The sequence below is a fragment of the Nelumbo nucifera genome, chromosome 7 (assembly GCF_055504915.1).
Source record: "Nelumbo nucifera cultivar China Antique chromosome 7, China Antique-T2T, whole genome shotgun sequence".
Classification (NCBI taxonomy): domain Eukaryota; kingdom Viridiplantae; phylum Streptophyta; class Magnoliopsida; order Proteales; family Nelumbonaceae; genus Nelumbo; species Nelumbo nucifera.
In genome coordinates, this window is record NC_142655.1 from 46,636,476 (window position 1) to 46,653,653 (window position 17,178).

A 17,178-nucleotide genomic window follows, 5' to 3' on the forward strand; every position below is an offset into this window, starting at 1 on the left:
TTCAAGTGGGATCCTATTATTTTATTTAGTATTTAATGGATTGTGAACGACATTACAAACACCATGCGTGTTGGATTGAAAAACGCTGAGACCACCTACTAGTAGTTGGTGAACAAGACCTTCAAGGACCAGATGGGAAGAAAAGTTGAGGCCTACATCAACGACATGGTGATAAAGAGCCTAAAAGCTAGTTAATACACTTTAAACTTTGGCAAGACCTTTGAGGTGCTAAGAAAACACAACATGAAGTTGAACCCCAGGAAGTGTGCCTTCGGCGTCACCTCATTAAAGTTTTTTGGCTTCATGGTTACCTAACGAGGCATAGAAGCCAACCCTGAGAAAATACAGACCCTACTTGACATGGAGCCTCCTCAGTCCATCAAGGAAACCTAGAGACTTATCGACTAAGTTACAACTCTCAACTGATTCATGTCAAAGTCAGATGACCGTTGCATACCCTTCTTCTGAGCTATCAAGAAGCTGAAGGACTTCCAATGGACTGAAGAGTGCTAGAAAGCCTTTGAGGAATTGAAGTCCTACCTCGCGTTGCCTCCTTTGCTCGTGCGGCCCCTCTTGGGAGAGACCTTTCTCTTATACCTCTCAGCCTAGGACAAGGCCATCAGCTCAGTTCTAGTACGAGAAGGCGAAGGAATACAGACACTGATCTACTATGTCAGTAAGGTCCTCTACGGTGCTGAAACCAGGTATGTAGAGGTAGAGAAAATAGCCTTTCCTTTGGTGATCTCGGCTAGGAAACTAAGGCCCTACTTCTAGGCTCATAGCATTATAGTACTGACTAGCCAGCCCTTCAAGTCAATACTCTCCAACCCAGAGACCTCGGGTCGTCTAATCAAACGGGTCATTGATTTGTAGGAATTTGACTTGCACTACCAATTGAGGCCCAAAATCAAAGCACAAGCACTGACAGACCTCTTGGTAGAATGCACTTTCAACAGTGCCCTTGTCTAGTCCCCCAAAGAAGATGAGAGGCCTCGACCTACTTGGACCTTTTATGTGGACACAACCTCCACTGCCAAAGGAAGCGGAATAGGCCTCATACTTCTCACCCAAGATGACAACGAGGTGGAGTATGCGCTATCGTTCGACTTCCCTGCTCCAACAATGATGTCGAGTATGAGGCCCTACTCGCCAAGTGAACGGGGAGTATATGAAGCCAGGGAAACAAATATAGCTAAGTATTTGGCTAAGGTCCGAGAGCTGGTAACCCACTTCCAACAAGTTGCCATGCATCAAGTCCCATGGGTCGAGAACACAAGAGTCGATGCCCTATCTAAACTGACAAGCTGTTCGGGGTCGGCCCTTAGTCGCATAGTATATGTTGAGAGACTGGTACGGCCCAGTATAGAAGAGAACCAGTTCTCCCTGTCCAGGTCGAGTCCTGTTGGATGGATCCAATCCTCGCCTACAACATGAGTAGTTGCCTTCTAACAAGAATGAAGTGAGGAAGGTCCAACGACAATCAGCCTGCTACACCCTGCTCAAAGGCAAGTTATATAGAAGATCCTTCACATTGCCTTACCTCAGATGCCTCCGTCGAAAGGAGGACAAGTATGTGCTCCGAGAGATCCACAAAGGCATCTGTGGTAACCACCTGGGAGGTAGAGCTCTAGGACAAAAGGCAATAAGGCAAGGATATTTTTGGCCGACCATACAGAAGGATGCTGCCGAGCTAGTACAAAAGTGTGATAGGTGCCAGAGACATTCTAACATCTCCCATCGGCTTGCCACGACCCTCTTGGCCCTCAACAAACCTTGGCCCTTTGTAAAGTGGAGAATGGACCTCCTTGGGTCGTTCCCTCAAGCCATCGAAAATATTAAGAACCTTTTCATTGCAGTAGACTACTTCATCAAATGGGTCAAAGCCGAGCCCTTGGCAACCATCACGGCTAAGACAATCCAAAGTTTCTTTTGAAAGAACAAAATTTTCCGTTTTGGCACCCCCCCACATGCTCGTCACAGACAACAACCAGTAGTTCGACAACGCAAGGTTCAGAGAATGGTGTGCAAGTTTGGGGATAAAACAATAGTATACCTCGGTCGGCTACCCCCAAACCAACAATCTAGCCGAGGTCACCAACAAAACCATCCTGGAGGGATTGAAGACAAGATTGGACAGAGCCAAGGGACTTTGGGCAGATAAGCTATACAACATTCTATGGGCCTACCGAATGACACCTCAGATTGCCACGGGTGAGACTCCATTCAACTTGACAGATGAGACCGAGGTCGTCATCCAGTAGAGATTGGCTAGCCGTCGCTTCAGACCGAGGTGTACCAAGAGGCTAGGAACAATGAAGAATTGAGAAACAATCTTGATATGTTGGAAGATGTCTAATAGAAAGCCCAAATCAGGGTCACGCCCTATCAACAAAGGGTTGCTAGATATTACAACTCCCGAGTCAGAGAGCATTACTTCAAGGAAGGTGACCTCGTCCTCAGAAAGGCCATGGTGCTCGAGCCCAGTGTCGAAAAACTTGGCCCCAACTAGGAAGGGCCCTAATAGTCAAGCAAGTGGTCGGCCCCGACACCTTTCAGCTAGAGTACATGAGTGGTAGGCCAGTACCTCGTACCTGGAACTCCAAGAACCTTCGGATGTACTACCAATAATGTAAGAATGACTAGTGAAAGTTTTGTAAATAAAGTGTGCAAGTTCCTCTCACCTCGGCTTTAGTCACTTTGGTGTATATGTTCTCATCACCCTTAATCGCTAGGACCCCTCGACCAAATGATCAGCCACAACGCAGAACCTTCACCAAGGTTATACGCTCAGACCGGACGTCGACCCAAGAACTTACGGGAGCTCACCCATCGTTAATGAGAGGCCTTTAACATTGGCCTCGGCCTCGAAGATCCTTAAGGGAAGTGAGTCTCTGTGTAAGCTAAAGAGCTGACATCAGTGCAACACTTAACACAAAACACGACGAACAAACACACTAAAAGAATAATGCTATCTCACTAAGGCAAAGGCATTCCGCAACCTCGGTCAAGCCCAATTCATTGGGCCTCGGCTACGCACAAGTCCAGTCTCTAAACCCTTAAGGAAGAATATGCCAGGCAGGCTAAGGCAATCGCCTCCCTTCCTTCTTGCTAAGGAAGAGGGTCCCGAGACCTCGACGACAAGGATCAGCCTCGACTTAACAACCTTAAGGAGGAATTCCTTTGCGAGGAGCTAAGCCAAGAGTTATGAGTTTTTTGCAATTTATGCTTCTTCGAGGGGGGCATTGGCCCCTTGCATAAATAAAAAGAAAAGACGAGGAAACAGGAAACAAAAAAGTCACAAGTTTGACAAAGCAACTCAATACAAGTTTGACAAGAAAGAACTTAGTACTTTCATAATATCGATCACTCAACTCTTTACAAAAAATCAACCTCTGATGAGGGAGGCCAAGACACTTACAAAAAGAATTGCAAAAGAAAAAACAAAAAATCTACCCAAAGGGAGCCTTGGCCCTGCACGAGTGTCTTCACAAAGCCTCAATATCGATGTGCCCGTTGGCCGCCTCTTGTTGCACAGGCTTCTTAGCACCACCCTGGCCCTCGGTTGGCCCCATCGCCTCAGCCACTTGTTGACCGCAAGGTTGAAGCCCCAGCTGGCTTACGTCAAAATCTGGGAGAAGCGCCAACACCTGAGCCTTGGTGTCATCGATGCCCTCTAAGTAAGAAGCAATACAGAACTGGGCCATCCCGTCCTTGTGGGCCTCAGAGGCCTTGTACTCCTCCACAGCTCAAATCGAGGCCTCTTGAAGCTTCTCCTTTGCTTCTTGTAGCTTCTGCTCTACCTCGTCCAAGGAGATCCACACAGCCCTCAGTTGCTCCCTCTTTGCCATCACCTCGGCCTCTAGCTTCTTGCATCGGTCGTGCTCCCAACGGGCTACCTTGGTAGTGGCTTCCCGGCTGGCCCGCTCCTCGGTCGTTCTCCTCTTGCAATGATCATAGCTGCCACAACAAGACCTCCACCTTGTCACATAGGTCGATGGTGCAAGAAGACATCTGCAAAGACACAGAAAACCTTCATTAGTTGGAAAAAACCAAGTACAAGGAGTATAGCACCAAGTATAGGAAGATCAAGCCTTACCTCGTCTAGTCTATCTAGTAGGGTGTCCTGAACGCCTTGGACGGAGACCTGAGTCCAGGAGCGTCAATCCCTTGCAAGGAGAATCCCCATGACCAAAGCTCGACTGACACTGGGGTTGCTAAGGCAGTCTCCCTCCTTGACATTCCAGCTAGGGCAGAAGAGCTTGTGTGCGGCTAGTGGGATGTCGTTGCAAGGATCAGACAAGTGAGGCCCCGACTGCCGAGAGCCTCCAGCAGCACCCTCCACTGGGCAGTCCCTCACTGCCAACCTCTTCACCTTTTGACCTTGAGGGCCTTCTGTCGGTCATTTGGGTGTGGCCGCCCTCCTCCTCTTGGCTTTGGTTGGTGCCTTCACTCGAGGCAACTCCTTTCCAATATGCCTCTTGGATGGCCTGTTGGTCGTGTCCTTCTTGGTGTTCACCCTAGCCGCCTGCATGAGCATGTCCTTCATGCCACCGTCCATTTCTGCAACAAATAAAGAGTATGTTAGAAGAAGGACAAAGAACATGAATAAGACGACATAACTAGTCGATAGCAGGAGAGCCCATACCAAGGGGTAGGAATGAGGCCAACCCACACCAAGGCTCCTTCGTTATTAAGGTCTCAACATGAATCATTTCCATCAGTCATATCTGAGTAATCACATCCGACTCCCCCTCATTATTGTATGGCATGATCCTCTCGGCCAGCGAATCCAGCGTCCCTTTGTCGGACTTGAAGGACCATCCCTCTGGACAACGAATGAAGAAATATTTCTTCTTCTAGTTGTGGATGGACGATGGGTTATCCACTATTCTACCCCGTTGGTCTTGGAAATACCTTAGACCATACCCATTGGGATGCTTCCTCAAGGCGAACAGACCCCGAAAGACTTTCAGGGTCACAAATATGCCTCGGAGGCGAGCCATCACCAACACAATCACTATGGTCCTAACTGCGTTTGGAGCAAATTGACTGAGGGGGATATTGTAGTAATTGAGGATTTCAAGGACAAGGAAGTTTTAAAATATATATTTCAAAAAATATATATTGTAGAAAATACACAAATTGATAAAATTTAAAATAAATATATATTTCAATTGAGAAATTATATAGAAACAAAAAATATAAAAAATAAAAATTGGGTAAAATACCTAAAATCATAAAATTTTCAAAATTTATATATTTCAATAAAAAAATAATAAATTACAAAAAAATAATTAAAATATATAAAATAAAAGCAATCATATATTTTAGTTAATACCAAAATATATTGAAAATGGTGCAATTTTAGTATATAATAAAAATGTAAAATTTGCAAAAAAAAAAATCGCCTTTGCTCTGGTTCCTTTAACTGGCAGCCATGCCATCCTAGATCTAGCCCAATGCTAGAATAAGAAGAGGTGAGAAGGAAGAGTTAGAAGACTTAATCAGTGGTACCAGCTATGACGATAAAAATAGTAAGAAGAAGAGGGGAGGAAGAGGAAGTATATCTGAATTCTAGATTGATGGTATTAGCCAATGACGACAATAAGAATAATAAGAAGAGGGGAAGAGGAGGAAGTAAATCTGAAATTTGTATCGGTAGTATTGGTTGGCGGCAGTGATAAGAATAATAAGAAGAAGAGGGGAAGAGGAAAAAGTAGATCTGAAATCTATATCGGTAGTATTGGCCGGCAGTGGTGATGAGAAGAGGAGGAACAAAATCGGGATGGACATACCGACGACGACAAGATTAGTGATATCGATGGCAGCAAGATTGGTGGTACCGGTCATTACAGCCATTGAAAGTTCCTCAAAATTTTCTAGCTTCTTTTTTTAACACTTGCATCAAACCCTAAAAGCTAATTTGGTAGATAACTAGTGTTAACTTCGACCATGGGTACCCTCAACCCAACCCCACCCTGACCCTTTTTCCTTGACCCAAATGGGTCACTCGACCCATAATGACCCTTTACTAAAGTGGGTGGGTTGGGTGGGTCAAATGAGTTAGGGTCAAAATTGCCACCCCTAACTACAGCCAACACCTAAAAGGTGGTACCAGAGCTGCAAGATTCGTTGGAACAAGTTTGGGTGCAAGAAAAGTTGAAGAAAATTTGATTATGGAGAACAAATCATAGCCAACACTAATGTTGTTAATTTCAGCACAATCCAAGTGCCTATTTTTTATGGAGAAAACTGATTTTGTTTTTTTCTTTGGATTTATGGGATATTGTTGTTCTTGGATACAATGAACCAGAAAATGTAGCAAATTTCACAGCAACTCAACAAAAAGAACTAAAGGGCAAGAGAAGTAAGAATGTAGGAGCACTTTTAATGATTCAAAGATGAGTTAGTAAATCTATTTTTCTAAGGATAATGAGCACTAAAAAGGCAATGGACGCCAGGGATACACTTCAACAAGAGTTTCAATGAGACAAAAAGGTAAGGGTTGTTAAACTCCAATTTCTTATAAGAGATTTCGAAAATATGAAAGTGAAGGAAAATGAAAATTTAAATCACTATTTCAGTTGATTTATAGAGTTGATAAATTAGATGGAAGCACATGCTGAAAATTTTGATGATAAGAGGATTGTTGAGAATATTTTAATTAGTTTACCTAAGGAGTTTGATCTTATTGTAGTTGTCATTGAAAAAATAATGGATCTTACTAAATTAAGTGTTCAAGAGCTTTTTGCATCATTAAAATCATATAGGCAAAGATTGGCATGTCACTCCAAAAAATCAATAGAGAGTGCATTCCAATGTAAGCTCAATGTTAGTTCCAAAAGTCATGATGGGACATCCTCAACTCATGAACATGGAAAAGGAGATTCCTATAACGGAGGTAGATATGAAAGAGGAAGAGGAAAAGGTAATTTTCACAGAAAATCTAGTGATAAAGGGTCATCACAACGGTGTTCTATTTGCAAAAGAAGCAACCATGTTGACAAAGATTGCTGGTTTAAATGAAAGTCACAATGTCATTTTTGTGAAATGTTTGGGCATCTACAAAAAGATTGTAGACTAAAAACAATCAACAAGAAAATTTTATGAAAGAAAAAGAAGATGAAGGAAATTTGTTTTCTGCATGTCAAAGAGCCATGGAGGAAAATAATGATGTGTGGTTCTTGGATAGCGGGTGTAGCAATCATATGACAGGGCACCCAAATACTTTTTTTGACATTGACACATCATTTATCTTAAAAGTGAAGTTGGGAAATGGAGAAATTGTTGATGTAAAAGGCAAAAGCATAATTAGCGGTGCAACAAAGAAAGGAAGAAAGTTTATACATGATGCATTATTTGTACCTAAATTGAATAAGAATCTTCTCAATGTTGGACAGCTTTTGGAGCATGGTTATTCACTCCATTTTGAATATATTACTTGTATTATTTATGACCATGAGAAACATGTGGTGAAAAATGTGAAAAGGAAAACAAACAAAAGTTTTCCACTAGTCTTTAATTATGCAAGAAATGTTTCTATGAATGCCAAGGAAGTTGATGAGTCATGGTTATGGCACAAAAAATTTGGCTATCTAAATTTCAATAGATTAAAGTTGTTATCACAAAAGGAAATTGTTCAAAGGCTTCCAAACATTGAAGAAAAGCATGAAATTTGTGAAAGTTGTGCATTTCGAAAGCATCACTAACAACCATTTCCAAAAAGAGTTGGATGGAGAACCAACAAAGTGCTAGAATTAGTCCATACCTATGTGTGTGGACCCATGAGGACTCCCTCTCATTCCCAAAACAGGTACCTTATTCTTTTTATTGATGATTATACTTGTATGACTTGGGTTTATTTTATGAGGGACAAATTTGATGTGATTACTATTTTCAAAAAATTTAAATATCTTCTTGAGAAACAAAGTGGTTGTTACATTAAAAAATTGAGAATTGATCGTGGTAACAAGTACACTTCAAATGAATTTGATAAATTTTGTGAAAATGAAGGCATGGAAACTTGATGTTAAATCAGCTTTCTTGAATGGAGAATCAAAAGATGTGTATGTACAAGAACCATAAGGCTTTGTGATTCAAGGCAAGAAAGAAAGTGAACAAATTGAAGAAGGCCCTATATGAGTTAAAACAAGAACCAAGAGAATGGTATAGCTAACTTGATGCTTACTTTGTTGAGAAAGGGTTCATGAAAAACAATAGTGAGCCTACTTTTTATGTGAAGAAACAATGTATGGATGATATTCTCATTGTTTCTCTTTATGTTAATGACTTGATTTTTACTGGAAACAATATGAAAATGATTGAAGATTTTAAAAATGAAATGGTGAAAAAAAAATATGAAATGAGAGATACGGAATTGTTACATCACTTTTTTGGTATTGAAATTTATTAAGGTGATTATGGTGTATTCATTTGTCAAAGTGACTTTGTTGAAAAAGTTCTCAAAAAATTCAAAATGTTTGGATGCAAAGTTATAATTACTCCACTGGTTGTCAATGAGAATTTAATGAAGGAAGATGGCGGTAAGAAGCTGGATGAAACATTGTATAAAAGTTTGGTTGGAAACTAGTTCTATCTTATTTCTACAAGGCCTAACATTATGTTTGTTGCAAGTTTACTGTCCAGATTTATGAACAACCCCAGTTACACTTATTTTGCAACTGCAAAAAGAATGCTAAGGTATGTGCAAGGCACCATGGATTATGGAATTAAATATGACAAAGGAAATGAAGATTGGTTGTTTTTTGGGATAGTTATTGGGGAAGATGTGTTGATGACATGAAGAGAACCTCTCAAACAATTTGGCTTAGGAGAATTATGGAAGATATTAATGAGAAGCAAGAAGATGCAATGGTGATCCATTACGACAACAAATCTGTCATTGCTATGTCAAAGAACCCGTGTTTTCATAGAAGAACAAAGCACATTGCTCTCAAACATCACTTCATTTGAGATGTCATTGAAGATGGAGAAGTGGAATTAGTGTATTGTAGGCCTCAAGAGCAATTAGCTGATATTTTCACCAAGCCATTGGCAAAAGCAAAGTTTGAAGAATTAAGAGAACCATAGGAGTCCAACAATAGCACATTAAGTGGGAGAATGTTACAGTTAATGTGATAGAAAGTTAAAATATTTTATATTTATTTTGTCTTCTTCTACAACATGTAAAAGTAACTTTAGTTGGGTCTTTTTTCACTTTTTGTTAACCTGAGTTATTTGTAAAAAGTGTATAAAAGAAGCTTTTATTTGGCTTGCTCAAGAAGCCATCTTTTTGTATTACTCTTGAAAGAAACTAGAATACGTAAGAAGAAGAAGATTTCAGCCTTTCTCTTGCTATATTTTTTTGCTCTTTGCCTTACTTCAATCTGTTGCATGTAAATCCTCTGTTCTAGAATATTTTCTCCACTTTGTATGCACTCATAGTTAGCTGAAACTATAGCCAACACCTAACAAAAAATGCTTTGAGAAGAGGTCTCCAATATGATGAACCATATTTCCATTGTGCTTTACATTATATAAATATTTTTTTGCTTATCATACTTAATTTTTGTTTGATTTAATTAATATACAATATTAGAGATGTGTCCAATTTTTATACTATTTTATGTTTTTTACTATTTATACTTTGTAATTTTTAAATTTTTATTATTTAATTATCACATCATCGATTAATCCATTTGACCCAAATCACTAGCCCAACACTAAAAGGGAAAATGGTTTGATTTCAAGGTTGACTTTAAATTTTGAATAAAATTTCAATCACCGATAAAATTAGTTCCTATTTATCACAAATATATGATATTAAAAATGTATTCAATGTTTTATTTTTTTTATAAATATATAACATCAAATAAGTGCCCAATTTTTTTCTAATTTTTCTTTATTTTTGTGATTCTTTGTATTTTTTATTGTTAAAAATGTTTTATTTGATTAAGACTAGGGGTGTCCATTAAAAACCGAAAAACTAAATAACTGAATTGAACCAAGAAAACCAAATCGGAAAATGTGGTTAACCAATCCGACTAGTATATATATTTATACATATATTATATATATAATATATGTTACACATTATCTATATATTATATATAAATATATACGTATATTATATTTATAATAATATATTTATAAATATATTATATATCATTTATTATTTATGTAATATATATTATAAATATAAAAAACCAAAAAACCAAAGAACCAAACCTATCAAGAATTGAAAACGATCAACCAATTAATCGATGGTATCGAAACCGATCAAAGAACAATATTATACATATATTATATATTCATTGTTTGATACAATGAATATATAATATTAGAGATATGTCCAATTCTTTTCATTATTCTATAGAATAAGATTATACATATATTATATATTCATTGTTTGATACAATGAATATATAATATTAGAGATAAGCCCAATTCTTTTCATTATTCTATATTTTTATATTTTATTTATTTTAATTTTTATTATTTAATTATGGAATTATTGGTTAACCCATTTGACCCAAATAATTCCATAATTAAATAAATTATGCTATTAAAATTAATATTGTGTATTTAAAATTAATATTCTGTATTTAATTAGTAGAATTTAATGATGAGAAAATATATCTTAAATATAGGATTTAATGAGAGAATATACCTTGGATATGAGACTTAATGAGAGAGAATAAGAAGATAGTTTTTTTCCAATTGGTTTTAAATTTTATATTAAATTTCCATTATTAATAAAAAATATTTCTTATTTATCATATTCATTCTTGTTTAATATGATGAGTATATGATGTTAAAGATGTTCCCAAATTTTTCTTTAATTTTTATATTTCTTTTTTCATTTTATCTATTTTTTAATTTTTATTATTTAATATGGCAACATGAGTTGGATTGGCCTAGTTGACCCAAAATGGTTTAATTTCTTACCACCACTCATGAAAATATTGTTTTTCCCAAGTTGATTTAGGTATAAGTTTTTATTCTATTGGAATTATTATGTTTGGATTTAATTAATGGAATTTAGTAATGAGAAGAAACAAAAATGCCTCAAATATATGATTCAATGAGGGTGAATGAGAGTTAATACTTTAAACATGGGATTTAGTGAGAGGGAATTGAATGCACTCAATAATAATATTCAAATTACATTTTATACCCTCATAATAAAGAGGGATCATATCTCAAGAAAAGGGTATTTTAGTCAAGATAAATTCTGTAAATCTGAGACCCCATTCCTACTTTTTATAGTAGTATAGATATTTGCCTTCAACCAGGCCCTTTTCCTAAACTTGCATTGCGTCTAATACATGAAGAAGCCCCACTATATATGGACTAGCTACACTAATAGACTCCACTATGCAGATTTTTTACTTTAAAGGCCAAAATTGGAAGTTACCCATCATTGGATTGGAGAAGTATCCACCAGCACAATTTGAATCTCTTTATAAGAAAGGTTTATTGTGGAGGTTTGGGAATGATAACAATATCAAAATATGAGAGAGGGAGAGAGAATGAACTCTAGGTTGCTCATCCCTTAGGTTGTCAATGTATGAATAATGTCATTGATCTTTACAGTCAGCGTTCTACAAAAGAAGGCATGTACAATCATGGGTGTCAATCAAACAGATAATGAATTACCCAGTATTAATAATTGAATAGTTGAGAGGTTTTGTATCTTGGTGAGGTGTGGTTTCTACAAAAGTATATATGCACGGATTCTTGACTTTCCTAAACACACTCCCTCAAGTGCAACTGTTCAAGTGAAACCCAAGGAGCCAATTGGTTGGTTGGTTGGTAAGTGTTGGAAGTAAATCCTCAATAGCAAATATGCAGTAATAGAAGCAAAATAATCAATCACAAAGCAAGCAATTATAGTAGACACATATTTATGTGTAAAACCCTTCAAAACTACAGGACCAAAATCCAAATCATTCATTATCAACAATAATAATAGGATACAATGTTTTCTATCTAGTTACAACTAGATGATGAACAACAAGAAAGCTCTTAGGTTTCAACAACAAACATCATAAACAAAATGAATAGAAAATAAGAAATTTCTCACCAAGAGTGGAAACACAATAAGGAAGCAATAAGAGATGTTGAAAATATATTTGTCTTCTTTTTTTTAATCCTTATAAATCTTTTTCTTCTTCCCCAAAAAACCTTCTTCTAAAAAATAACCCTTTTTCATTTTCTAATGTTTTCCTCTAGAGAGTTGTTAGAGTTGTGAGAGAGTGAGTTGTCCTAATTCATTGGGTAGATAAAGATGTATTTGCTTGTATTCCAACCTTTTTTTGTCTTTATCTTCTTTACTTTTTCTTTTGTCTTTATTAGTAGATTTCACCTCATAAGGAGGGAACCCCAACAATCTCCCCCTTCTAACTTATGAGGAGGGTTGCGTCATGCCCAAACCTGCAATGCTTTTACATTATTCAAAGTTCTTAAATTGCACTTTCTTTTCTTCAAGAGCATTACAAATCTATATGTTTGGACTTAGAATGAAAGTTTGGATTCTTACACAAAATAAATGACACATTGACTATCACAATGGAGTGTAAACCTTTCTTTCTTCAAACCAAGTTCATTGAAGAACCTCTTCATCCGCAATATCTCCTTACAAGCCTATGACAGCTATATACTCAGCTTCTATAGTTGGCAAAGCTACACATTTTTACAACTTTGACTACCATGACACTATTCCCCCAACTAAAGTGAATAAAAAGCTTGATGTAGACTTTTTGGAGTCAATGTCACTTACCATATTGGCATCTATAAAACCCTTCAAGCATAGGTTTACCACTACCAAAACACAAGCATACCTTTGAAATACCTTTTAGATACATGAAAATCCACTTTATTGCTAGCCAATGCTCTTTACTTGGATTGGCAAAAAATCTACTAACCGCACCAACTACATGTTCTGTGTCAAGTCAACTACAATCCATAGCATACATAAGACTTCCTAAGGCAAAGGCATAGGGAGTGTTCTTCATTTCTCTTTTTTTTTCCTCATTCTTTGAGGTTTGGTCACCAGACAACTTAAAGTGACTTGCCAATGAAGTATTAACTAGTTTTGCCTTGTCCATAAAAAATCTCTCAAGCCTGCTTTCAATATAGCTTTCTTATGGCAACCATAATTTTTGGATTTCCTATCACGTGAGATCTTCATGCCCAAGATTTGTTGAATTGGAACTAAGTCCTTCATGGAGAAAGACCTGCGTAATTGCTTTTTTAACCTATCAACTTTTGTCTTGTCTTGTCCAACAATCAACATGTCATCAACATAAAGTAGAAGAATGATAAAATCATCACTAAAAAATATTTAGTGAAAACATAATGATCTTAAGTTGTTTTACTACACCTATGTTCCATTATGAATAATTCAAATTTTTCAGTACAATTGCCTTAGAGCTTGTTTCAGGCCATATAAACTCTTCCAAAGCTTGCAAACCATGTGTTATTTTCCTTTGACTAAAAATTCTTCTATTTATTCCATGTAGATGTGTTCTTCCAAATCATAGAGAAAAGTTGTCTTGACATCTAATTATTCAACCTCCAAATCCATGCTTGTAGCCAAACCCAATGCAATACATAGTAATGACATTTTTACCATTGGAGAAAAATTTTATCAAAATCAACACCCTTTTTTCTATCCAAATATCCCTTCACAACTAATCTTGCCTTGTACCTTTGTTATGAGCTCTTATCTTCATGCTTCAACCTGTACAACCATTTGTTCTTGAGTACATTTTTACCCTTGGGTAGTTCCACTAAATCATAGGCTTGATTCTTATGCAATGAATCCATCTCCTCTTGCATAACCTTGAACCATTCTTTTTAGTTCTTACTCTCTTGAGCTTCATAATAGCTTTTGATTTCACCAATTTGGTGGGTATTTTCTCAACGGTTGGTGTTCCCTAATTAATCCTCTTAATTCAACCGGTGGATCTTGAGGGGGCTGTCATCATCATTGACATCTTCATTAGGAATATTCTCATCATTTTCTGAATTCATATCTTCTCATTGCATATCTTCCCCATCATTTCTATGCACCAAGGGAGGAGAAACTAGATCCAAGTCTACAAGTTAGCCATCATCTGCTTGAGGTTTTTTAATTTTCACAAAGTCTTCAATTGCTTGGTCTTCAAGAAAGACCAAATCTCATAATTTATAACCAAACTTTTATATGCATATCCCAAGAAAATACATTGCCTGATTTTGTCATCAAGCTTGGACTGTTCATCCTTAAGTATATTCACATAAGCCCTACAACCAAATACCTTGAGATGATCATAGAAAATGTCCTTTCCTACCCATAACCTTTCAACAACATCACCATTCAAGGGAATTGCAAGAGATAAATTAATCAAGTATACAGTTGTACTCATGGCTTCTCTCCAATAGCATTTTGGTCGTTCATGTCAAATGCTATGGTTTTTACAATAATTCTAAAATGGGCCTTCATACTCATCATCATTATAAGTATAAATACACTTGAAAGGTCTACATGTTTTTCTTTCAACCATAGCATGAAAACTTTACAAACATCAAGCACTTGACCTTTAGATTTCAAAGCATAAGTCCATACTTTTCTACTAGCATCATCTATGAAAGTTACAAAGTAAGATGCACCACCAAGTGTTTTGACTTTTATAGGCCCACAAACATTAGAATGAGTTAGTTCTAAAACACAATTTCTTCTATGAGGAGAACTTCGAAATGAAACTCTATTTTATTTACCAGCTAAGTGTTAGACAGTGTATGCCCTTACCCCTTAAACTGGACACTTATGATACTTGTGTTAATTTATAATGTTCTCAACCATTGGATAGACTTTAGGAGTTTATCCTACCAAGACTGACACTGATGTACTACCAAAGAAGTTGGGGCAACTTGTCTCAGCTGCTAGGGTTGGCCCAAAGTACATGCAGTGTGTGTTTAGTTGAAACATTGAACCCAAATCATTTTCCAGTTATGCCTGGACCTTGGAGATTGATGGACAAAACTAAAAAGTTACACATAACCCCGAGACTTGATTATGGTATTGCACTAGGTGTTGGACTGGGTTGTCTTTGATATGCCAATCAGTGAGATCCATTGAGGATCAAAACCTGGGTATGTTGGGGCAGCCTGAGAATCCACTTAAGTATGTGATCATAGTGATAGAATCGGCCCCTTTGTTAGACAAAGTGATTGATAAGGTTTACACTCTCCCTGATGGAAACCTAAACTGTCGACAGTAGATTTCAACTGTGTTTGAGATTTGGTTTTGCAAAATATACTTATATGATATATATTATGTTTTATAAAATATGTTTGCAAAAGGTTTTAATTCCCAAGATCCATCCGAGCGAAGAGTGTGACATGCACCTTGCAGCCAGGGGAGAGGTTCTTCCTGTTCGGGCAGTGTTTAATCATTATGGGCCGAGAGGTTAAGTGTAAGAAACCATTAAGGGTTGATTACTTGATGGGATTTATCTTACTTAAGCTCATTAGCCTTGGGTCTACATAGAATGGTTGAATTCAATGATCACTTAAGTGTAAATGTTGGGCCCATTTTGAGCCCATAGTGATGTGCTCAGGGGTTTAATGTGTTTAAAGTGAATTTGGCCATGCCTTTTTCATAGAGGCTGGGCCAAACCCATGTGGACTTATGTGAGGTCACTGTGGGGTCCCACACCATACAAATCAGGCCTAAGTTGGTCATTTAACACCCTTGCGTCGTGAACCTTATAGTTGATGGGCCTAAAGCCCATAATTAATATGATTAATTAAGTTGTCACATGACATGGGGCGAATCTGGGTTTGGAAATGGGTATGGAGCACCTATCCTCTTAAGATGATAAGACTTATCTCTTTAATAGAGTTTATATCCAAATTATATTTGGATAATCTCCTAATTTGATTAGGAGAATTGCTCCATAAAGAGATAAAAGAAGAAGATGGTGAATTAGACAAAAACACTCTCACAATTCTACTCTCTCTTCTTCTTTTGTCTCTCAAGAAACCCTAATTAGATTACAGCTATTTGGGACTGATAGAGATCAGTCTTCCTCTAATTTTTGCAAGAAAAATTCAGAGAAAATTTGTGCTTACCTCCCCAGTTCAACCCAAGCAGTTGGATTGTATTTTTGTTGAAAACTATGTTGTTGAACCAACTTCGAGATCACGTTGCACCATCTTTAGTGGAGGCTAGTTTTAGGTCTGATTTGGGAGTGAACTTCCACCTTGGGATCTACGTTTGTGGTATCCGTATCAAGTATACATCTTCCTCTATGTTTGGTTTCAAATATGATCAAGTTCAATGCATGACCGATCCTTGAAAAATGCAGTTTTTTAAAACATAGAAAATTCGATTCTCAAAAGGATTAGGAAATTTTAGAAAGTTCACCCAGCCATCTAGCATGGTTCGTCCGTCCATATGATGGATCATTACCCTTCCTTCACTAAGTAGTGAATTCATGCATTAAAATGCATACCTTTCATGTTGGTTAACTGATTTTTCTTGGAAAGAATTTGCACTACCTTCTCACTCATGTGGCCCAATCGTCTATGCCATAATTCTATAGAGACTTCCTTCTCCATAGTGTTCATTTTACCTTTGCATGCACATTCCTATGTATAGTAGAGAGTGCAACACCTCTTGCCCTTTGCTACCACTAGAGACCCATTGGATAATCTCCATTTTTCATTGCCAATTTGGTTATTAAAACCTTCTTCATTTAGCTTCCCAACAAAAATCACATCCAAGCGGAAATCTAGAACATGTCTGACATCCTTGAGAACTAATTTGCAACCTACATAAGTCTCAAGATATATATCATCCATCCCCACAATTTTGGATGTTTTACTATTTCTCATTCTCATAACACCAAAATCACTCGTACTATAAGAGATAAAATATTCTTTATTAGAGGTAGCATGATAGGAAGCACATGTATCAACAATCCAATATGTGTCATAACATGCTAAATTCATGCAAGATGCTTCACAACCTGTAAAAACAATGGTATCTCTACTTCTAATTGCAATGGTGTCATTTTCTTCATTCTTTACATTTTTTTTCCTTTCTTTCTCATTGCCTTCCTTGAATATTTGACACTCACTCTTGTAATGACCTTGTTTCTATCAATGAAAATATGTTATGTCTTTCCT